This window comes from Mastomys coucha, unplaced genomic scaffold (assembly GCF_008632895.1).
Source record: "Mastomys coucha isolate ucsf_1 unplaced genomic scaffold, UCSF_Mcou_1 pScaffold12, whole genome shotgun sequence".
NCBI lineage: Eukaryota > Metazoa > Chordata > Mammalia > Rodentia > Muridae > Mastomys > Mastomys coucha.
In genome coordinates, this window is record NW_022196894.1 from 22,437,011 (window position 1) to 22,461,729 (window position 24,719).

Here is a 24,719-nt window from a genome sequence, read left to right on the forward strand (position 1 = left end):
TTGTTTTTTGGAGGGGAAACTGGGAATGGAGAAATTTACATGTAAATAAAGAAAATATGTAAAAAAAATGCAAAAAAAAGACACACAAAAAAATTATCATATGTCTCAACACAAAAGAAACATTCAAATTCATGTTTGTTCCATATTCCAAATGTCACAGGTAAAGTCACACTTGGGCATCTCCCTTAATCTAGGTCTCTTTGGAATTCAGGAGATGCTGCCCCCTCCACCTCCAGACCCTAGTCATTTGCAGAGTCCCATTTATTCTCATGCTCATTTTTATACAAACCATCACACAGCATACCTTTCCATTTTCTTCTTGGTTTCTTAATTTGCTTATTCAGAGATTTAAATTTTTAATTGAAGAGATTTTACATAGTTAGAATTTTGGCAAGATATTTTAAGGGAGATGCCCAAGTGTGACTTTAGCTGTGACATTTGGAATATGGAACCTGAGGAGGTTACCTCCTGTAAACAGGTAGGAACTCTGATAGAGCATTAAAGACACCAACCCATCCACAATACTTTCAACCCAAAATTTATCCTGTCTACAAGAAATAAAGAGAAGGGGGATGGAACAGAGATTGAGGGAATGGTCACCCAATAACCATCCCAACTTGAAACCCATCCCATGGGTAGCCATCAATCCTTGATACTATTTTTTTTAAATTTTTATTAGATATTTTCTTTATTTACATTTCAAATGTTCTCCCATTTCCTGGTTTCCCCTCTGAAAAAAAAAAAGAAAAAAAAATTCATGTTTGTTCAATAAACCAAGCAAAGTAGTTATCAGCCAGCCATCTCCTCTGTGGAAATATGCTAGAAATCCTGTCTCAGGCTCAGGTGGAATTAGTGCCTCAGAGTCCCATCTGTTTCTTACTTTTCTGTAATAAACATGTAATTGCACTATAAAAATATATCCAGGTGAATGGCGGTTCTATAAGGACAACTGAATGACATCTACTGATTGATACGAACTTTCTAGTTTTACTTAACATTAACTTCTGCCATTTGAAGGCTGTAGGTGTGTTGAGAAGATGATCTTACTATGGATTTTAATTAAGTATTATGCTTATTCTCTTATTATTGGACTGAAAAAAAGAAATAAAGGTAGATGTGTGTGTATGAGAGAGAGAGAGAGAGAGACAGAGAGAGAGACAGAAAGAGAGATAGAGATGTTTTATATGCCTTTTTCATAAGGCATCACTTGCCTACATTATTGCTGTGCTTTTTGTTAGTTCTTTGAAGATTTCATGTGAGTTGATTGTGCTCATATCCCTTTCCAAATCTTTCAAGACTTCTCCTTCCTACCCAACTCTTTGTCTTCTTTCCTCCTTCAAGACTATTTTATGCATCTAAATTCTCTTGTCTACTGAAGCATGGTACAGGGCTGTACTCTAAGAGCAAACTAACTCTTAGTTTCCGGCAGCCAATACTTGTCAGTCAGTGGCTCCTCAGCTAAGGTAGGACCTAGTGTCCAGCTCCCCTCAGCTAAGGTAGGACCTAGTGTCCAGCTCCCCTCAACTAAGGTAGGATCTAGTGTCCAGCTCCCCTCAGCTAAGAGGTAGGACCTAGTGTCCAGCTCCCCTCAGCTAAGAGGTAGGACCTAGTGTCCAGCTCCCCCTCCCTGATGGGATTTGGTCTGGCTTCAGCTTGCACATGTCTTGTGTGTGCTGGCACAACCACTGTGAGTTCATATTTTCAGCCTCCCTTCAGAGTCCAGAAGACACTTTCCCTGTGGCCAGCCACTGGCTCTGGCTCTTATTACCCCGCCCCCCCCCACACACACACTTCTGTAATAAACCCTGTACTTTTCGAGGAGTGAATGTGGTATTTCTTTCATTTATGGAGGACATTCTATAGTCCCCTGATCTTTGCACCTTAACCTATTGTGGCTGTCAGTGTTCGTTATCATCTACTACAAATGGAAGCTTCTTTAACAAGGGCTGACAGACAGCTTAATCTATAGATATGATAAGTCATTAAGAATTGTTTTAAGAACGTTTTGGTATATTCATAAGTTTAAAGGATAGTGTTTCAGCAAATCATGCTGTAGTAGCTAGGTTCCATATCTGAAAGACTTCATTCACATCATATACAAAACTGAGACTAACTAGTAGATCACTAGCACAAATGCAAAGTTTGAATCTATAAGACTCCTAGAAGAAAACGTAGGAACACTGCTTGTGATCTTTGACTAGTGATTGGCTTCTTACATGTTTCTCATAGAGCATAAACAAATAAGATAATACAGAGAAGCCAGACATCACGGGGATTAAGCCTTTCTGTTAATCAGATGTCTTACTTAGGGCTTTACTGCTGTGAAGTGACACCATGAGCATGGAACTCTATTGAGGAAAACAGTTAATTGGGGCTGACTTACAGATTAGAGATTTAGTCCATTATCATCATGGTGGGAAGCAGGACAGCATGCAGGAGACATGGTACTGGAGAAGAAGCTGAGATACCTACATGCAACAAGAGAGAGTGGCATGGGGCTTGGCTTAAGCATCTAAAATCTCAAAGCCCATCCTCAGTGACACACTTACTTCAACAACCTATTCCAACAAGATCACACCTCCTAGTAGTGTCACTGCCTAGTGAGTAAGCATTCAAATCTGTGAGTGTATGGGGTCTATTACCATTCAAAAAAACAACGACACTATCATATAATTGAACAATGAATAGAACACACTACTTGTATATCATATATATGAAAGAGTTTGCATTCAAGATGTATTCAGTTGTTATACCTGAGTAAAGATAATAGCCTAATTAAATGGACAAAAGATTTAAACAAACTTTTGAAGAATTTTAGTGGATCACATGAATCTGGTACCAGTGCAAGGACATAAGCTCAGACAGCAGATGGGAAACCAGACATGACTGACACTGAGATTTCAGGGTTTCTCATGTCTACTCCACTGCTCTCTTTCTTAGAATTGTTTGTTTCCTGCTATAAAGCATGGAAGCATAAAGATCCTTGATTTTGTTCTAGGACTCTGGTTGACTACTTTTGGCCTAAGGCAATTCCCTCCTTCCCTTAGTCAGGGCCTTGCAACTTGCCTTGATGCTGTTGTACATGTATCACTTCTTCCAGTTCTCATAGATAGAGACTGCCAGTGATCTCAGAAGACTGAGGAGCAGTCATTGATAAACACAGAAAAGGGTTTCAGATGAAACACACAAGACACAGGTTTTCATTTCTTTAAATATTTTGTCTTGATCCAGCCTCTGAATACCATTATTTAAGAGAGTCATCCTCTTATCTTTGCCATAACCCTTTAATTGAGTTCCTCATGTTGTGGTGACAGCTGTCCATAAAATTTTTGTTGTTTTTTTTATAACTGTAATTTTGGAATGTTATAAGTCATAATATGAATGTCAGTGTTTTCCCATGTTCTTAGGTGACCCTTGTGAAAAGCTTGTTTGAAATCCTCCAAAGAATTCAAGCAGGAGAAGGGTGGGTTGTTGAGCAGGGGGAAGGAGGAGGGAACAGGTTTTTGGTTTTTTTTTTTGTTTGTTTGTTTGTTTTTTTTTTTCCTTTTTTTTGGAGGGGAAACTGGGAAAGGAGATATCATATGACATGTAGATAAAGAAAATATCTAATAAAAAAAGAGACAAACAAAAAAAAGAATTCCAGCCCCACAGGTTGAGAACCCTGATTTAAGATGTTTTTAGGGGCTAGATAAGTTAACAAAATGGCTAATTACTAACCCTCACTAAATTTTAGTATTGTTTATTGCACACTGTACATTGAAATACTTTAGACAATATTTCGTGACTGAGTATGTATCTCTTTTGCCCAGTACAATTTGGGCATTATTTTGAGCTTTTGTTATTTCATTAAGGTGATCCTGTTTTAGATGTTATTGTGGTTAATGGGATTCATTATTTCATTATTCATTATAACAGAGATAGATGGCTAAAACTTAAGGCCAGTCATTATCTGTAGGGTGGTGGAGGGTGTGTGTGTGTGTGTGTGTGTGTGTGTGTGTGTGTATTTCCCAGGCTAACTTAGAAATCACTTTGTAGTTCAGGCAGTCTCTGAATTTACAGATGTCTCCTTGCTTCCTCTTTTTCTGGGGTTAAAGGCATATGATGAATTAAATCTAGTTGTATACTGTTATTTTAATATATCATAATAATTGAAATGATGAATTCTATAATTCATAGTAGATACAAGCAGCATACTTTATCTTCTAACCTTACCACGATCACCTTTTAGATTCTACCTGGACAAGTTACTTAAAACTTTTGTGCCTCAGCTTTCTTCTTTCTGTGAAGGGATAATCGTAGATTGCAATGAGGACAATATTAGTCAAAATAGTAGTTTATAATGAGTTACAATGTGCAAAGCACTTAAAACAGTGTTCAGCATATAGTTAGCACTATATACATTAGCAAATCTTATTGAGAGCTCGGTGCCTATTTTTAAATTGTTATTGCTTTTCTGTACAGATATTGATATATAAATTTAGTCTGTGGCATTCTATCCAAGTCTCTGAAATGGTTTATCTCATTCATTTGAGTTGACTGTCATCTTTAGATTTTTCAAGGACAATACAGCTATCTGTAGACTTTGCCCAAAACCCTTTGGCTTTGTCAGCGGTTTCTAATAGATGGTCTCAAAAGCCAGAGCTTGTACCATCTTCAGACAAATGAGTCACCCCATCTGTTCTTGTGGATTACAAGGTAATTTTTCTGTTCAATGAATGAAGTTCACATTAATGACTCATGGATTTGGAATTTGCCTTAAGTTAGTAACTATTGACCTATTGTTATATGTTAATTTTTTTGTATTTTACCTATCCAGAGACTAAACCACATAAAGCAATGGTTAACGTCTGTTTATCACAATGCCTTTATCAGACTATTAAGCAGGGATGGCTAGCCTCTATGCCCTTTCTGTTTCAGTGGTCTAGAGTGGGGTCTAACAGTAGGTATTTCTACGAATGCTTTCAAAGCAGTGCTATTGTCTATGCCAGGGTTTGTTTTTGAATATTTGAAAACTACTTATATATCAAAACCCATCTTCCAATCCACCATATAGCAGTCAACAACATGCATTGGTTTATGCTTCCATCTTATCATGGAGAAAACTAATATGAGAAACCCATCTTTTTCTGGGTACATGGAACCATAAGTGTGGGGGGGCAGGTTTTATTTTATTTTATTTTTTCTTTTTTTTTCCGAGGGGAAACTGGGAAAGGAGATATCATTTGACATGCTAATAAAGAGAATATCTAATAAAAAATAAATAAAAAATAAAAAATAAAAGGTGAAAAATTAAATGTTCAGTAACTTGGTCAAGGTACAGCAAGCTCGAAAGTGACAGGCTGTAAATTAGAATGCAGATATTTCATTTTTGAGCCTAACTCGCCCCCCAGGTCACTGCTGGTATGTCTCCTTCAGTATCCCATGTCATATCTATGCCAGTCACTTAGCACTGTCCTGCTCCCTCTGTCTTTCTTCTTGATAGCAGCATGGGAAGAACAATATTTGCAGCAGTGTTTGCTTAGGGAGAGAAGGCACTGGGCATGCCCACAGGCAGTGCTAGATCCTATCCACTGGTGATGCAGGGCAAATGCCTGCAGGCGTAGAGGGAGGGAATGCATTAACATCTTACTGTACTCACGCAGATTCACAGGTCGCATAGTGATTGTGCCTGTAATGTAAAATGCTTACACTAATCTTGAGATATTTATGGAAGTCAGGTGTTATAATAAAATTTGGGTGAAACCAATGAAAGTGGAGGAAATGGTTTATATTTAGAAATTAGTGAACTTGAGGAAATGTCAGTTCTTTCTCACAATACTGCCTGCTTTGTATTTCACTTGATGATACCTTTGAGCAATTAACTTTTTGGTTGTGAATTTTTTTTTTAACACAAAAGTACAATCCACAAGTAGGGAAAGCTACAGTTGATTGAGTGCTTGTTTGAATTTCTAAGCTTATTTTTCTTTTAATGAAAGACCATTAATGATACCATTTTTCAGCCACCTCATATCTTATTCAGAGGATTCCATCTAAAATCTAAGGAACACAGTTAACAGTTGCCCTTCCCAATATTGTACTGGACATGTAACAGAGAAGTGTATGTGTAAGCATGTTGACAGATAATAATTATAGGACTGGAGACTTATGCATACCAATGGATGCACGGTACTACATTTCTGGAATCATAACATCAGAACATCATCCTGGTCAAATGGACTGTGAGCCCTGAGCATGTTTGGTTCAGGTGAAGCTCTGGCAGTGTAGGGAAAATGTCCTGAGACAGGCCTGAGAAAATGGTAGGTAGTTTCTGTAAATGTATTCCCTCTTCTGCCTTCCTGCCTGCCTTCTATACAGTGATGACTCAATCCCCAGAATCTCAGGAAACAGAAAATACAAACAATATTAAATTACTTGCAATCCTCTCCCTGTCACTGTGCAAATACCTAAATGCCCTTAACTCTTCAAGGCAGGTACTAACGAAGTACACACAGAATCAAACCAACCAAGAGTCACAAGGCCTCAGAGGATCACTTTTTTTTTTTTTTTTTTGGCATTCCTGTTTTGTGAAGCTGCTAGGCTTATTCATAAGGATGTTATATAATACCTAAATGTACACAAAAGCCACTAAAACTACATAATCTCCTTGCTTTTGTTAGTTCTTGTGAGAATAGTTGTTGAATAATCTGATATATGCTGATACTATATCTTAGAAATGTGGAACAACTCACCTGCATTCTCAAAAAAGTACATTATAGAATCCAGTGCTTAAATCACTTTCTTCCCATTTTGTGTTTCTGTTCTCTTAGTGGTCCTCCACAGCTTCCAACTATATTTGGATTAATGCACTATTGCAAGAGAGTCAATATATAAACAGGCTCATCTAGAACAAATAATATCTGAAGTGTGGCCAGACCAGGCAGTCCTCTTCTATGTATGTGTTGGGGCCTTGGAATAGCTCTTGTATGCTCCTGGTTGGTGGCTCAGTGTCTGGGAGCTGCCAGGAGTCCTGGTTAGTTGAGACTGTTAGTCTTCCTGTGTTGTTGCTCTCCCCTTCGGCTTCTTCAATCCTTCTCCTAATTCAAACATAGGGCTCCCTGACTTAAGTCCAATAGTTGGGTGTAAGTATATGTGTCTGTCTCAGTCAACTGTTGGTAGAGCCTCTCAGAGGATAGCCATGCTATGATCCTGTCTATGAGCATACCATAGCATCAGTAATAGTGTCAGGCCTTGGTATCTCCCCTTGAGATGGATCCCTAGTTGAGCCAGTCTGGACTGCCTTTCCCTCAGTCTCTCCCTGCAGTTCTTTTAGAGTGGAACACTTCTAGGTCAGAAATTTTGACTATATGTTGGTAACACCATCCCCCCTCTTGAGGCCCTCTCTTTCTATTGGAGGTGGACTCTTCAAGTTCCTTCTCCCTACTGTTGGTCATTTCATCGAAGGTCACTTCTATTGAGTCCTGAGAGTCTCTTACCTCCCAGGTCTCTGGTACTTTCTAGAGGGTCTCCCCACTTCTCACCTTCTGAGGCTGCATATTTTCATGCATTCTGCTTGATCTCTGGGCTTCTCTCCTGTCCCCCTACTTTATCCTGTTCCTCTTTTCCCCTCCCGTACCTCTCTCTATCACAGATCCCTTCCTCCCTTCACCTCCCATGATTATTTTCTTCCCCCTTCTAAGTGGGATTGAAGCATCCTTACTTGGGCCTTCCTGCTTGTTCAACTTCTTACAGTCTGTGGATTGTATCCTAGGTAACCTGTGCTCTTTGGCTATATCCACTATTAGTGAGTGCATACTATGTATGTCCTTTTGGGTCTGGGTTCTCTTGCTCAGGATAGTATTTTTTAGTTTCATCCATTTGCCTGCAAAACTCATGATGCCCTCATTCTTAATAGCTGAATAGTATTCCATTGTGTAAATGAACCACATTTTTTGTATCCATTCTTTGTTTGAGGGGCAACTAGCTTGTTTCCAGCCTCTGGCTATGACAGATAAAGGCTGCTATGAACACAGTGGAGCATGTGTCCCTGTTAAGGTATGGTGGGCCATCTTTTGGGTATGTGCCCAAGAGTGGTATATCTGGGTCTTCAGGTAGGCCTATTTCCAATTTACTGAGGAACCAACAGATTGATTTCTTAAGAGGAGAAATTTTATTTTGACTCATGGTTCAAGTTTTGGCCATTGTTCACTGGTTGTTCTTAGGCCATTGTAGTAGAAGGACAGAGTAGAAGAAAACCGCTTTACTTCTTGACAACCAAGAGGCAAAGAGAGAGATATTGAAAGATGGCTGAAATGAGATGAATATATCAGTAGGCTACCTGCCCCTAGTGACCTCCACCGTCCACACAAGCTGTTCCTCTCATTAGTTAACTTATGTACTTTTTGCTGTGAACTCACCAATAATGCATCGATGAATTTAGCATTCTTATGACATACTCATCTGAGCAGTATGATCTTTAAGGGGCCATGGGCCAACAAGACCCTTTAATATTCAGCAGTAATTGAAAGGTACCACTGTTTATATGGAATCAGCTATAGCATTGCCACTATGCCTATAAACTCGCCATTTTGTGCCACTCTTTCTTCATTGACAAAATTAGTACCTAGTTTGTCAGGTTCCTTAAGGTTTTAGAAAAAACATCTGATGCAGATTTTACTTTGTGAGAAAGACAAACAGCCTGCTCTATCTCTGCATACAAATGCAGAGTGAGCAGAAGTGTCTCACACCCTCTCATAGGCTCCTGTGGACATCAGGGAAAGTTCTTGATGTTGGATTGATGCTGTTTTTACCTACTGAGTAGATCAAGTTATGTAGGAATTCAAGTGCTCACACTTTTTATCCATGAATTGGTTCACAGAGCTTTTTCTTATCATTCCTGTTTTGTTTTGCTGCATTGAATAAAGATAATACATTTTTAAACACTTGTAATAAAGAACACCAAAGATAGAAAAGAATCATTAATGTTGAAATTGTCAGCCAGGATACATCTTATCCTGGCTTTGGGATATGTATTTCAATACCTCAAAGATAATTGTACCTTATTAGAATCTTAATGGAACCGTCCTACCCCTTACCATACTGTGTACTCCACAATTTTATTAGCAAAACTCACCTGTTAGAAATCACTACTTATGCTAATTTCAAAAACAATATTCAGTATAAGGCAGTTGCTAGCAATGCCATGATGGGGTTTGAAAATCCAAACATATCTTTTGGTATTACCCCAGGGTGGAGTCCTTAATCCTTGCTATTTGTTAGCTAGAGTCTTAATAAAGCACGACTTTACTAGTTTGTTAGCTCACAGGCCCTTCAGCTTAGTGAGTGGACTGGAAAGGCTACTGATTAGTGGCAGCACAGGAAGTCCGCAGGGGAAAGCCGACTCCTTTCACTCCTAGAAAGAAACAGCATTTATTTGCTGCCAAGCCCCAAGTGCTGTGTCTTAGATGAGCTAAAATTTATGACAAAAGTGGTTTACTGCACCCCCAAGCATTAACTGCTGCAAGTGTATTTCTTTTGTCTAAGTGTCCCCCAGTGAGCACCCTGGAACTTTTTGCATTTACAGAAGGAAATTGGGTTGTGTGTCATTTTTAAGCAGGAACTTGTATACGGAGAGGAAGTGTTCAAATTATACACCAATGGAGGGAGACCAAGTGGACTTTAAAAGAAAATAAAACCTAATAATAAACTGGGTTAATTATAAACTACCCACTGTATACAAATATTGCTAATGTTTTGATTTGTCTTTCAATTAAAGATATATTTGAAAAATGCCATATTAAGAACTAGGCTGTTCAAAATGAACCTTCTATGTAGAGGCCTTACATTTTCAAATGGAGTATAATGCATACAAACAAGGGTTATTTGTTGGTATGTGTGTTGGTATGTGTGTTAGTTGCTTTTCTGTTGTTCTGATATAACACTATGACCAACACAACTTGTAAAAGAAGGTGATTAATTGAACTTATGGATTAATAGAGTAGAAAATGGAATGGCAAAGATATGGTGTTAGGAACAGTTGAGAGCTCACATCTTGATCTACAAGAAGGAGGTAAAGAAAGCAATGTAGGAATGTTAAAGGGACTTTGGCAATCTTGAAATCCACTCCCAGTGACAGACCCCCTCTAACAAACCAATACCTAAGAAACTATTCCAAACAGTTCTACCAACTGGAGACCAAGTCTTCAAACATATGAGCCTAGGAAGGCTGTTCTCATGCATACTACCACAGTATTTTGTGGGGAGTTGAGGTAGATAGTGATGGCTTTGAGAATCATTTTTCATCAAGGAGATAATTGGTACATGAACTTGGCTTCTATTATCCATTCAAGCATAAGAATTCAGTATTCCTGGCTAGAGGGATCAGAGAAAAGAAGTCAGCAGAAGGCATTTCTAGTAACTGTGAGCAGCTTAGCTTGGTCTTAGGAATAGGCCATGAGAATTGAAAAATGATAGATGTACAAACTCAGAACCTATGCTATCTTGCAGTCCTTTCAAATGAGTTGAACAAAATTGTGCTTGTTATCAAAATATTAACAGTAAAGCAAAACATTATGTTGTGTCCATAAGACTTTGCCTTCACTGAATTTAGGGGCACCATCTTTCAAAAAAGGAATTTACTCAATAGTTTGTACAGTTCTTCTACCTCTATTTCGTTTTACTTTTCTGAGTTATTCTATTGGAGTCATGTACATTGCTGATTTAAATGATGTCTCATAGACCCATGGGCAGTATATATGGAATTTTCTGGGGATTGATATATGCTATTGACCCAGGAGAAAAGCCTGACCAGTAGGATGAGATTGGTATGTGGGTGAATTTCCAATAATACACCAGAAACGTGATTACACAAGAGATCATTATTTTTCTTACCTTTAATTTTATTTCATTCTGGGGTTTACAAGTTTAGTCTAGGTCTCAAAGGGCTAAAATGAATAGGGAGAGTTTATATCCTTTCCTTTTTGAGCTTCTAGAGCCTGCCTACATTCCTTTGTTTATAGCTTTGTCCACTATCTAGAAAGCCTGCAATAAATCAATTCTTTATGGTTTCTTCCATATGGTTCCATCTGATTATAACCGGGAGTATTTCTGCTTTGGGGGCCTATTATGATTAGATTAGGTCTACTTGGGTAATTCAGTTCTTGTCTTCATCTCAGATTCTTTATGGCTAACCACATCTTCAGTGTTCCTCCTGGCAAATAAAGAAATGTGTCCACAAGATCTAGAAATTATATGTTGGCTATTACTAGGTTGTTATTTTACCCATCATAAGCCCAGCTAGGTAGCTTTATATTCTTCCAAAATGGTACATTTCAAAAGGAAATGAAGTGTTCAGATAGGAAGTAGGCTTTCTGCTTCAGGTAATGCATTCTGAGTCTATTTTGATAGTGACTGGGAATTCACTCATTTAGTGCAGAAGTATGTAGTCTATTGTGCAATAGCTCATTAAGGTCAGTAGCAGGTCCTTGCTAGCCAACAGTGATTTGCATCAATTTCCATGGGAAACATTGTTTACCTGTTCTTGGAACACATTTCAGTATCTTGTATGTCATAAATGTTCACATCATTATTTTATTCTTTCTCCTTGCTTGGGTTTGATTGGCCATGTGGGGAATACTACTCAAGGTCTAAAGCCTTTTCTAATTTTTTCATTGGTGGCTACTATTAACATTTTATTACTGTAACAAAAGACCTGGAACTAAAAAAAGATTCCTGGAGGCTGACATGCAAGCAATATGGCTCTGTCAACAGTAAAAAGTTTTCTTTCCTCTTACTTCAAGGCAAATGGCCTCATGGGGAAAGTATACTCATATCCATATATCAGAAGGCAGGGCTTGCCTCCATGAGCATTCACTACATGATCTACTTTCTTCACAAGATCCACCTTCTAAAGATCCCCATCTCAAAAGTATTACATTTACCGAACTTCCAGTTTATGGACCATGGTACTACTCACTAAGCCATAGGCAAACCATATTATTGACACTGAAAAGTTGCCCTAGCTTTTGTAAGCAGCCTATAGCCAGGACAAGAACTATATAATTATGTGCCTCTCTTACAATGCAGCCCACTTTTTTCTGCTTCCTGGAGCTGATGTATACTGACTGAGCTAGCATATGACCTTCGGATATTCATCACAGGAGCATTACCCATTTTCCCTGGGATTGTGAACATATTTAGGAAGTCTAATCGTCATCTCTGTTTCCTGGTGCCTTTAATGTAAGAGTAGGTGGTTAACTTGTATGCTTGTCAAAGAATGACTTGTCATACACATGAGCAGGAGAACAGAAATAGATTGAAAGATTCTTATGATAGACTGTGAAAGAAAAGATGTATTGTTAAGTCAAGTCCAATTACACTGTTGTGTTGCAAAGCAAAGCAGCTAAACAGGATGTTCTCTTGTAACTCTCCCAAAGTGGGCTCAACCTCAAAAGAGAAGGTGTCAGTGTGGTGTGCCCTGCCTGAGCCTCTACCTAGTGAGTCACTTGTGTGAAAATGTCTTGACACAGATAGAATCATAGAGCCCACACTGTATCTGATCAAAGAAATGTTACTGCATAATAGCAAGCTGGCTTTGATCTCCATGGGATTGCAGGCTGGGGGATGAGGAGGGGTGCATTTTGAAAGGTCACCTCTACTACTCAGGAGAACACAGAGTATCACATCCCATATATCTGTGAGCTTGTGTAGCAAGCATTGGAAATGAGTGCATTAAAAGAAAACTGCAATTTTTCTTCATGTGTGAATGGGATTTTTTTTTTTTCTGGAAGAGCTTAGCATCCTGAAAACTTTCCCTTCTATGTTGTAGTTTATGATATCTCACACCCACTGGTGTGTGAAGAGGAAGAACCTTCTATGCCTACTTTCTGTGTTAGTGATGTGGCATAATGTTTTCTGGAAATGCCACACAATTTCAAATGTGACTCCTTTCTTAACTTGCGAATAGAGTTGACAACAGTGAAATGTGTCCTGTAAACAGACCCTGAGACACTATCTTTTGAATGAGTGGTAGTTGAATTCATACCAAATCCCAGAAGTAGGAAGGCCTACATGTATGGCGTTTTCTCTGCTGCCCATGTCCCATGAGGGGCAGTGCCAAGGACAAAGCCTACATCACCTACTTACTCTCATTCCAGTCCAGCAGAGCTGAGTCCAAGTCTTATATTCTGTGACTCACATTCCAAATCTATGGTAACATATAATATTTTGCTTTTATTAAGTAAAACTGCAACCTACTTCTAAAGGTGATTACATTGCTATATGACTTTTTATGCTATTAAATTCTTCCAGTCACATCTTATTTCTGGAATTGCAACAGAAGTTACCAAAGGAATCAGTTATCTCTTTTTGTGATGTACTTAGTGAACATTGTTGGGTATCAAACTGTTTTCTGGATGGTGAGGTACAACCACAAAGTGGGTGAAATGTATGTCTTAAAGGGTTCATTTTCCTGGGGTAGAGGATTTAAAAGCAGACAATTACATACTAAAGTCTAATTAAGTGCTACAGTGTTTGTCTTAGTCAGGGTTTCTTTTCCTGCACAAACATCATGACCAAGAAGCAAGTTGGGGAGGAAAGGGTTTATTCAGCTTACTTCCACATTGCTGTTGATCACCAGAGGAAGTCAGGACTGGTATTCAAGCAGGTTAGGAAGCAGGAGCTGACACAGAGGCCATGGAGAGATGTTCCTTGCTGGCTTGCTTCTCCTGGCTTGCTCAGCCTGCTCTCTTATAGAACCCAGGACTTCCAGCCCAGGGATGGCACCACCCACAATGAGCCTTCCCATCTTGATCACTAATCGAGAAAATGCCCCACAGCTGGATCTCATGGAGGCACTTCCCCAACTGAAACTCCCTTCTCTGTGATAACTCCAGCATGTGTCAACTTGACACACAAAACCAGCCAGTATAGCATTGAAGGTTGGAGGTAAAACATAGAGGGAATGGGATAGACTGATGGTTGCTCTTTTTCTTGAGATTTCTGGGGAAAGAGGTGGCATTGGAGCACAGCTACCTAGGATGTGTTGAAACAAGCTATTAGATGCATAACAGAGGATATTCCAGATAGGCACCTTTCAATTTTTTGTTATTTTAGGGGAGTAAGGGAGAAAAGATGGCACAGACTATAGCTAGCAATGGCATGGGTCAGAATGGAAAGCAACTTGGATTGGCTGCTGCACTCTGAATGAAGAGGCTAAATAACAAGTGCAGTGAGAAAGAAAGCAGTTCCTGATCATTGCACAGAGTTCAGGACTCTGGGTCTTATTTAGAGGGAGCTGGAGAACATCTGGAGGGTTTGATGAGAAGTATTCTAGTCATTGTGGCCTCCTGTTGGAAAACAGGCAGCAGGCAGTGATAGTCCAAACTACCTAGATATGAACGCTGGCAGGACTCTAGCCATGGGGCAGGTTGTAGACAGGAAGATGCAAAGGTTTGCAAGTCTAGGACTGATGGCCTAATCAAAAAGATGGTAGGCAGGTGAAATGTGAGTAGTGAGCCACTCACTGAGGTACCAGTAGAAAGAAAGAACAGGCATTTGGTTTACATTTTTGGGATGCTTTCATTTTGACATTTATCTTAAACTTTTATTTGTTTGTGTTGGGATGGTGCATGTGCGTGTTTGTGGCTTGTGTGCACACATACATGTGGACACCATAGGAGCTTATTGGGTATCTTATCTTTCTCTACATGTTTTACTTTGTGCATGTGCATGCTCTGTTTTCATGCTTGTACTTATGTCTGCACACCACATACCTGCCTAGTACCCACAGAGTTCAGAAGATTACATTGGGTCTTCTGGGACTGCATTCTCAGTTGTGAGCTACTATGTGGGTACTGGGATCAGAACCCAGGGCCTCTGCAAGTACCCTAACCATTACTCTTATCCTAAGAAGTGCTCTTAACCATTGAATTGTCTCTTCAGACTTTGTCAACATTAGTTTTTGGGACAGTTGTGTCACTTGAACTTGAAGTTCACTTTTTGCTAGAGCAGTAGGCTCAAGAACTCCTGAAATCCACATGTCTTTGTTTCAAGTGCTGGGCCATGCTTAGCCTTTACTGGGGGTCTGAATAAAGGTTTCCTGCTTTTAAAGCAAGTTCTCTTATCCAATGAGCAATCTTCCTATCTTTGTGTGTGTGTGTGTGTGTGTGTGTGTGTGTGTGTGTGTGTGTGTTTGTGTGTGTAGGAATGGAGAAAAAATGATCAAGAATTTGTCTTTGCCTGTTTTCTGTTTGTCCTGTTAGAATTCTAGTTTCAACTGAATATGTATATATTTAGGCTCAATGTCAATCTTTCCTCTTGATATTAGTTAGGAGTCAACATAATGAACTTCAAAACTTTGCCACATAATAACTAAGATCTGAGACAATATTCTGATGCAATGGAGAAGAACAGAAGAAATTATGTTGGGGGCAAAAAATATGCCAGTGGGGAGAGTCCCCATGCACAGTCAATTCAAGAAGCTAGGAAGAATGTATTTGAAGAGGACCCAGTCACTTGTACTATATGATCAAATGCATAAACATCAAAATTTGAAGCACACAATGCAGATCTTTGGTGGAGTTTAAGATGGCACATGCATTCTCTGTGCTCTTTTTCAGTGTTTATTTACTTATTCACTGATTTGTCTGGATGAGCCTGAGGTGCTAAGTGACCATTCAGTGCAAGTGGCCACAATCTCGGAGCCCATCGTGGGGCCCTACTTCAACACTATCTATTGTCTGAACTTCTGTGATCTAATTAATTTTCCTCTATTTTAAAAAACTAGACTATATTTAGTAAACTGCCAGGCTATAGTTATTTTGCAATTTTTACCACTGTCTTTTTTGTTTGCTTGGTTTTGTTTTGTTTGGTTGTTTGAAATTCAAAAAAAAAAAATCATCAGATCCTACAACGAAAGCCTATACTCAACAAAACTGGAAAATCTGGATGAAATGGACAATTTTCTAGACCGATACCAGGTACCAAGGTTAAATCAGGATCAGATAAACCATCTAAACAGTCCCAGAATCCCTAAAGAAATAGAAGCAGTCATTAATGTATCCTAATCAAAAAGAGCCCCGTACCAGATGCTTTTCATGCAGAATTCTATCTGACCTTCAAAGAAGACCTAATTCCAATTCTCTTCAAACTATTCCACAAAATTAGAAAGAGAAGGTACTACATAATTTGTTCTAGGAAGCCACAATTACTCTGATACCCAAACCACACAAAGACCTAACAAAGAAAGAAAACCTCAGACCAATTTCCCTTATGAATATCCATGCAAAAATACTCAATAAAATTCTTACAAACTGAATTCAAGAACACATCAAAATGATCATCCATCATAATCAAGTAGGCTTCATCCCAGGGATGCAGGGATGGTTCAATATATAGAAATCCATCAACATAATTCACTACATAAAGAAACTCAAAGAAAAAAAATATGATCATCTCATTAGATACTGAGAAAGCATTTGACAAAATCCAACATCCCTTCATATTGAAAGTCTTGGAAAGATCAGGAATACAAGACCCATACTTAAACATAGTAAAAGCAATATACAGAAAACCAGTAGCCAACATCAAACTAAGTGGAGAGAAACTTGAAGCAACTCCACTAAAATCAGGGACTAGGCAAGGCTGCCTACTTTCTCTCTACCTGTTCAATATTGTACTTGAAGTCCTAGCAAGAGCAATTTAGACAAAAGGTCAAAGAATACAAATTGGAAAGGAAGAAGTCAAATTATCACTATTTGTAGATTATATGATAGTATACTTAAGTGACCTCAAAACATCCACCAGAAAACTCCTAAACTTGATAAACAACTTTAGCAAAGTGTTTGGATATAAAATTAACTCAAACAAATCAGTATCCTTCCTTTACTCAAAGGATAAACAGGCTGAGGAACAAATTAGGGAAATGACACCCTTCACAATAGTCACAAATAATATAAAATACCTTTCAGTCTCAAGTAATAGTTGACTAAAATCCTGTGTTTACTAAAGATTAAAAATTGGATGTAAAAGATAACAGGACTATGCAAATTTTGTTTGAGTATATTCTGTTTACTGTATGTGTAACCACATTTACATCAATAACAGTACTTCTCTTTTGTAAATACAATAGTAGGAAGATATAGTTTGATTTCAAAAGAATATTGAATAATGGCCTCATTCTCTGGATATGCAGATAATATAGAGAAAAGAAACCAAGATGTCTAAATTATACATCTGCTCTGTTCTACCCTTATCTACATAGGAGACCTTAGACATATCCTTGCCTCTGTCTGTGCTACAGCCTCTCAGATGCAATACGAGGAGTTGAAATAGTTAATTACAGTATCCCAGGTTCCAAGTGTAGTAGATGGGGATTTTGAGGTGAGACACAGGAATGTTTTCTTCTGATGGCATATAACCTGGTCTCCATCTTATGCATGGCTATCATCATGTAAGAAGGCATCTTATTCAGAATGTATGATTCAGTAAGGCTGCTCCATGATGGTGAAGACTGAGTCATAAATGTGGCATCAGCTGTATATGTTATGTGGCTTCTTCAGGATCTGATTACTGTGTAAGAGGATCAGACGTGCACTGAGAGAGGCACTGGACCAAGGGGTCAGTCAGACAGTTGGATGGTTATGACTTATGGATTTTGTAAAATCTGAAGACAGAGCATACAGTACACGTTCAGTAAGACAAACCTTTGAGAGTGTTGTTTCTCCTTTTTATATTTTCATGATCATAGAGTCGACTATTTTACTCAAAACTGAATGACAAGGCCTCAATTTAGTCCCGCTGTACAAAACCCTCCAGTTACATTTGCCAATGGTTGGTTATTCTTTTTCTATATCAGTGCCAGGAAGAGCAGTATTTTTACTTAAAAAAAAAAAAAGGGTACCAACCATCATCCAGCTTCTCATTAGAGAAAAGAAAAACACCTCTCACATAAACCCACTTTAGAAAATATGAATGTAGCACTGTTTCACAAACCATTTTCTTCTTTGCCTGCTGGCTGTTCATAGCTGCTTTCATGACCTCCTTCTTCCAGTCCCTGAGACCTTTCTGTCTGCTGGACTGCTTGTTGAGTAGCACCTACCAGGGGCAAACAGAAAGAGCCCTTGTTCTTCTCTTGTACCTTGACTTAAATTCTGGTTCTATTACTCAAAGGCAGTGGGAATGCTGGGAAAATACTTCATATCTCTAACCCCTAGTCTCCCTGTTATGCAAGACAGGAGTGAGTACATCTGTCATTTTTGGAGGTCAGAGTTAGTGGTGAGAATTCATGGAAGAAGTCTCATAATCCTCCCAGTGACACCTAGTTGATGCATTTTCCCTGCCTTGTTTGGTCCAGGGACTCTCTGGACTTTCTCTAGATTATGGTACTACCAAAGTACTTTCCAAGTCATTAATGAGACAGAAAAAGGGTTCTGCAATAATCATTATGCGTTGATTCCAATCTACTGAGGCAGTGGGTCTCATGGCATTGTCTGTCACACTGTGGTGTTAGTTGGTTTGTATGCTCATTGTACTTCTGTGGCTTCATTGTCTTCTACTCAAAGTACCATAGTAGTACGCATCTAAAATGGGATCCTGCAGACCTGCCCTCAAACCCTGTCTCTGATATTAACCTACTATTTGGCCTGTATCAGCTTCTTCATATTTGAATGGTATTCCTGTAGTTATGTCTCTCCAGAGCTGTGTAGGTTACTCAGAGCCATTCACTTAAGCTTGTGTTAGTAGATATTCCAAAAAGGAAGTCCATTTCTCTTTCCTTCCTTCTCTAGAATAAGTTATGTAAAAATAACTTTTATTCACCTGATGTAATTGTCATCTTTGAGGCCTACTGCTAAATACACACATCCTTTCTAATTATTTCTGAAATCTGGCTAGCCGTTTCAACTGAGCTGCTTTTGCTCAAACTCCAAGCTGACTGATTCATTCTAGATTCTCTCAGCTTCTCACTGAATTGCTTGGCCTCAAACTAACTGTCAATTTGTTATTACCTGGCTCCTTCTCATTCTCTGGCTTCAGCTGCCTCTGCTGATCTGCAGTTTGACTGAGGACCAGACTGCATTCCACTATACTCACTGCACTGAACCCCACTGCACTCACTGCACTGCACCACACTCACTGCTCTCACCACACTACACTCACTGCACTCACTTCACTGCACTTACTGCACCCCAATTGTACTACACTCTACCACACTGCACTCACCACACTACACTCACTCTGCCCTACTGCACTGCACTCCACTTCACCATATTCACTGTACTAACCACACTACACTCACTGCATCCTCACTGCACTGTATTCCACTTCACTGTACTCACAGTCCTCCACTGTACTCCCTGAACTGCACGGTACTGCATCACATTTACTTTACTCCACTGTACTCTCTGCATTGAACCTCACTACACTCACCTTACCATGCTGCCCTGCACTCTACTACACTCACTGCATCCCCACTGCATTCTGCTTCACTGAGCTCACTGCATTGCATTGCAGTCACTGAACCCTTGCTGTACTGTACTGATTGCACCGCACCCCACTGCACCCCACTGCACCCCACTTCACTGCACTGCATCACTGAGCTGCGATGCACTCATTACACTGAACAGAACTGACTGACACTTTCAGTTTCCCTGAGCTGCTCTTAAATAACTTTTTTCCCTGAGAGTTGGGCATATCGTATTTCTGACTCATTCTATCAAATCTTTCTCTGATTTGTCACTTTGTCTGCCCCTCAATTAGCCATCATTGTTTGGGATTATAGGAGTGTACAAAAGGCATGTCTGTATTCCAGCCAGAGGGATTAAAAAGGCTCATCTGTATTATAGATGGATCACACAGATCTACATCTTTGAATGTGATTCTTTGCAAGAGCATAGGTTCTCTACCTAGAGTATGTAGTTTCCCCATCATGTTTAATGTCCGGCTAGTGTAGAAGTCTTACCTTTAATAAGGACTAAGTTTCCTGCTTGATGACCATAATTCAATGCATAGGGATTGCACCTTGCAAATTGTCATTTATCCGTTGCCTCTGACGTTCCCCTGGAAGATAAGGACATTCTTATCCATGTTTAGATGTAATGAAACCAGCCAAGAGTTGAAATCATTTTTTCCATTTATCCTAATCAGTGCTAGGGAGCCTGGATTTTAAACAGGTTAGGTTCTCAGACATGAACCCTATTAGAACTGAAAGATAATGCCCAGTGTGTTAGTTCTTAAGGAAACCTGCATTTTCTTACCTGAAAATGAAATAGAACCAACCTTCCACTATTTCCTTAATTCTATGAGAAAGTCTTTGCTTTTCTGTCATTCTTTAACACAAAGTTTGTTTCTCTCGGTTCCTAATCAGTCAGTTCAGCCACATGGGCTGGGGGTTAAAGACTGCACTGTCCTCGGTGAGTACACACTTGTTTCCTATTCTTCTGCATTTGTCAAATCCCAACTGCATATGTAGCTCTCCTGTTCCATTGCTCATTGTAAATAATCTAGAGATGAATCACAGTGCATAAAATATGGACTGAATACATATATTCGTACATTTGGGAAATTGAGAGTAGCTGAGAGAGTTCAAGCATTCCAGCACCTTCCACTCTCTTGAGTGTCATCTGGGGTTGTAAGTTTCCATCCTTCTTCTGAACTGAAGTTGTCTATGAGATAGTACTTTGTGTTCTTTTTTGAGCTTCCTTGCTGGGGAGTCCCTGTGGATAAGATTCAGTGATCAGTCCTTAGAGGAGCACACTCTGCCTTCTTCATCAGCGCCAAGGAGAAAGTCAGTTTTCTTATACAGAATAACAAGCAGGATTGTGTGTGTGTTTTACAATGAGCTACCAATAACAAAATAAAACTTCAGCTGAAGAATTGACAGCCTGGATCTGTAATCCGCCTGACCTGACAATTACAGGAACTTATTACCACGTCAGCCTGCCAGATGGATCTCCTTGAAATGTAACGTGCTGCACTTCTGAATTCAACATGCACTTCCTTTTCTCCCCCCTTCGTGTTTGTTGAGTTTGGGAAAGAAGCAGCTTTACTTGAACTAAACCCACTCATTTCAAGTGTGTTTAATGACAGCAATATGTGGCAGATTAAATAAAATCCTACGGCCTTGTTTGATGTTTGTTTTAATTTCAGACCCTAGTAAAAGAATACAGAGGAGATAAACCGTATGGCTCAAATGGAGGAGTTGAAAACAAATGATCTATTATCATAACTTAGTAGTTTCTCTCCCAGGGCATTTGGGAGGTCAGAAGATCTGAGCAATAGTTATAAAGATTGTTGAGGTTTATGTGGTACTTGGCAATACACAGAGTAGGTTTCTGTTACGTGGCTACAGCTCTGTGCTGGCTGGCCTGATCACATTCAAGTGGACTGAGCCATGAAAAGTCCTAATTCTGAGTGGCAGAGTTTACCTCATCCCTGTTTTAGTCAATTTAGTGATTCCTCACGTGCTCTGTCAGGACTACTCCTTGATCCCATATGTGATGTGTGAGTGCACTTTGTGAACATTCTGCTTTTTAGCTTTATTAAAACATATATTTGTATGACATATTCAATACTTTTTACATTAGAGCATTTGAAAATAAATGGAAAACAGAAAAATCTTTTCCTCACACCCCACTGTTCTCACAAACTCTACTCACCCAGGTAGTAATTAGTGGCCCTTTGTAATGGATTAATATGTTCATAATAGACATAATACACACTGTCGAGTATGTAACTGTGACATCATAGAATGTCTCTCTTCTCTACATTCTGATTCACTCTTTCCCTTCTGTCTTTGTCAGTTAGAAGTAATCTAGATGTTATAAAATGTGAAGAGGAGCATCTTTTTTTTCTTTTGTCAGTTAGAAGTAATCTGGATGTTATAAAATGTGAAGAGGAACATCTTTTTTTTTATTAGATATTTTCTTTATTTACATGTCATATGGTATCTCCTTTTCCAGTTTCCCCTCCAAAAAAAAAAAAAGGAAAAAAATAAAATAAAATAAAAAATCCTATTCTCTCTCCCCTCCCCCTGCTCAACAACTCACCCTCTCCCACTTCCTGGCCCTGGCATTCCCCTACACTGGGGCATAGAGCCTTCACAGGGTCAAGGGCCTCTCCTCCCATTGATGAGCGACTAGGCCATCTGAAGAGGAACATCTTTGCTTGTCTGTTTCTGTGTAGCTGTGAATTTGGAGTTGGATTGTAGCATCACTAACCATACAGTCCCTGACTTAGATCATTTTATCTACCCAGTCTTCTACTCAGTGGCATGCTTGGGAATGTCTTGTTCAGACCAACCCAGGCACTTCTTTAAACAGATGGTTGTGCCAAAGGAGGTTATCGTCCAAAGCACTGTGACCCCAATAGAAAAACTGCCTGTGGAAGAGGAGTAGAGTAGTATTGTAATCGTTTTATTTAAAAAAATCATCACTCCAGAAAGAACAAGGTGCTTATACAGTAGGAATATCTATCAGAATTAAAAAAAAAATGTTAATGTGTCACTACTATGAACAATACTTTGAACTAATTCTTTGGTATTGAAGAAGTGTTGAATTAGACTTTAATAATATACACTTGAGATGAAACCCACCTGGGGCTTCTTAAGGCTCCGCAAGAATAGGCTGAGACAGATGACCCACACTTGGGGCACATGGGTGGCCCAGGCAAGAACTGAGCACAAAACAAGCACCAGTCCAGCACGTTGGCATCTGGACAGCAAGCTAGCCTGAGATGACCACCAGTCAGTCGCTGAGCAGGCCTATGGGACATTCCATGCCCAAGATGACCCCTACCTGGTGACATGATGCATAGCATTCCTGAGACTACTCCTGAGACACTCCAGACACTCCAGACACCACTAAGAGGGGCAAGTAACTGGTGGTGAAATAGAAGCAAAAGACACAGAAGGATCTGGGCAGAATGAAGCGAGTTAGAAATCAAGACTTGAGAGCAGTGAGGAGCAGACTGAAGTAAGTAGCCCCTGATACCACCTGGAACGGTAGTGGAGTTATGACCTGTGCTGCCACCCGGATCCATATCTGGGTCCATGGCTCAGTAGCAGCAGGAGTCTATTAGAACCAAAGGCCAGATGGATAGATATCTCTGGTCTGGGATGCCACCTGAGAACATGTTAATGTCTGTGGGCTGTGAAGAACTGACCTCACATTTTTCCTGGACATCATGGGAGAATTAAGCCTGTGGCTGGGAGCGCAGGAGAGCTGCCCCTGTCCCCTAGCCAGCTGAGGTACTTGGGAGAGTTGGCCTTACACATCCCCCAAGAAGCATGGTAGAGCTGGCCCTGGTTGGGGCAGTTGTGAGTATTTTGATCCCAATCATATGATCATGAGAGTGCTGGCCCTGCCATCTGTCTGAGTGGTGGCCTTGACAAGGGAGAGATACCTTCTTCCTTCCTTAATTCTCACCACCTATTGTAAGTGGAGATCTGGCCCAGGAGTCATGAAAATGGGATAATTTGCTACATTCTTCACTAGCTGCAACACTCAGGATAAGAGGCCCAGCTTCTTACCTGGGCAGCAGGTTAGAGCTCACTTGGGTTGTAGGAGGCATAGATGAAACAGCATCTCAATAAGGGCATTGGAGTAGGAGTGCTAGCTCTGCCCTTTACTGTCTGTGACAAAGGATGGGCCAGTCACAGCATCTAAGGGCAGGAGAGCTTGCCCCAATAGCATGGTACATGAGAGCTGTCAGGCTCACCATCTCAAATACCTCTCAGCCCCATAGCCAGGGCTTTGCATTGGCCCTCTCTAGTATCTATCACATTGATGAACTCATGGAGTGGGTTGAAAGATTTAGTCCCATAGATCTAAAACCATAGAACTCCATGAGACGTGGCAACAACAGGACATCTGAGAGGAGTCCCAGTGAGCTTCCAGTAATGATAGTGTAGCCAAACTCAGAGGCCTTAAACCAGATCAATGATTCCTTGCAATGAATGTTTGCAAGCAAAGAAGTGTGGACAAAATGGTATACTGTGGGACACATTGTGACCTACTACAGCTTATACAACAATATAGTTATTCTTTTTAGGGGGGCCTGGGCAGGTTGTAAGGATGGAGAGTGAGTCTGAGGGGAGGGGGCAATGAGTAGAATGATGTGAAATTCACAAGAACCAATAAAAAGTTAACCACACACACTTGAATTCTCAGTGTGAGATTCAAGTTCTAGAAAGTGACCTCATGTCCCAAGCCACCCTGATTCCTTCATCTTTCCAGATGTTCATATTGGAGGTAGGGACTCTCATTCTGTCCTTCTAGCTCATATTTTATTCACTATACTCGTAAGTCTATTAATTTTAAAAACCATCAGATACCATATGATTCAGAGTCCTGTTTATCTACATTCTATTAGAATAAAGAAATGTTTATCGGGTTGGTTTGTTAAGTCTGGCCAGGGCTCTAGAGGTGAAGATGACATTCGATGGTGAATATTTATAGTAGATTTCCTCTTTGTCTAAAGAAGGGGGAAAGAACAATATATTAGAACACCTGGTCTCGTGGAGGCTTGGTAGTTGATTGAAGACCCAACATAGCCAATTTTGTTATCACAGGTAAACTTCCCGGGTTTCCACACTGAGGGGAAACCTACTGGACAAGTCAGCTCCCTCCTCCTCCTCCCTTCTCCCTATTGGTGATTCCATTTACTTTTCTTTTGGACGCTAAGGCCATGTGGCTTCACACTATCTCCAGCTTACGCAGTTCATCACTGTTCCTGGTTATTTTTCTCTG

At 39.8% G+C, this 24,719-nt stretch overlaps 1 protein-coding gene and 1 long non-coding RNA gene across 10 annotated transcripts in view; one reads left to right on the forward strand and one right to left on the reverse strand.

Moving 5' to 3' along the window:
- The window catches only part of Lpp (LIM domain containing preferred translocation partner in lipoma), a 590,384-nt gene that overhangs the window by 288,519 nt on the left and 277,146 nt on the right, over nt 1-24,719 (forward strand). The gene's annotated exons all lie outside the window — the stretch shown is intronic.
- Nucleotides 17,693-21,650, reverse strand: LOC116085761. Its single transcript, XR_004116706.1, has 4 exons — nt 21,630-21,650; nt 20,573-20,687; nt 19,934-20,031; nt 17,693-18,069 (listed from the first exon to the last, which is right to left on the reverse strand). It is a non-coding gene; the product is annotated as an uncharacterized LOC116085761 (long non-coding RNA).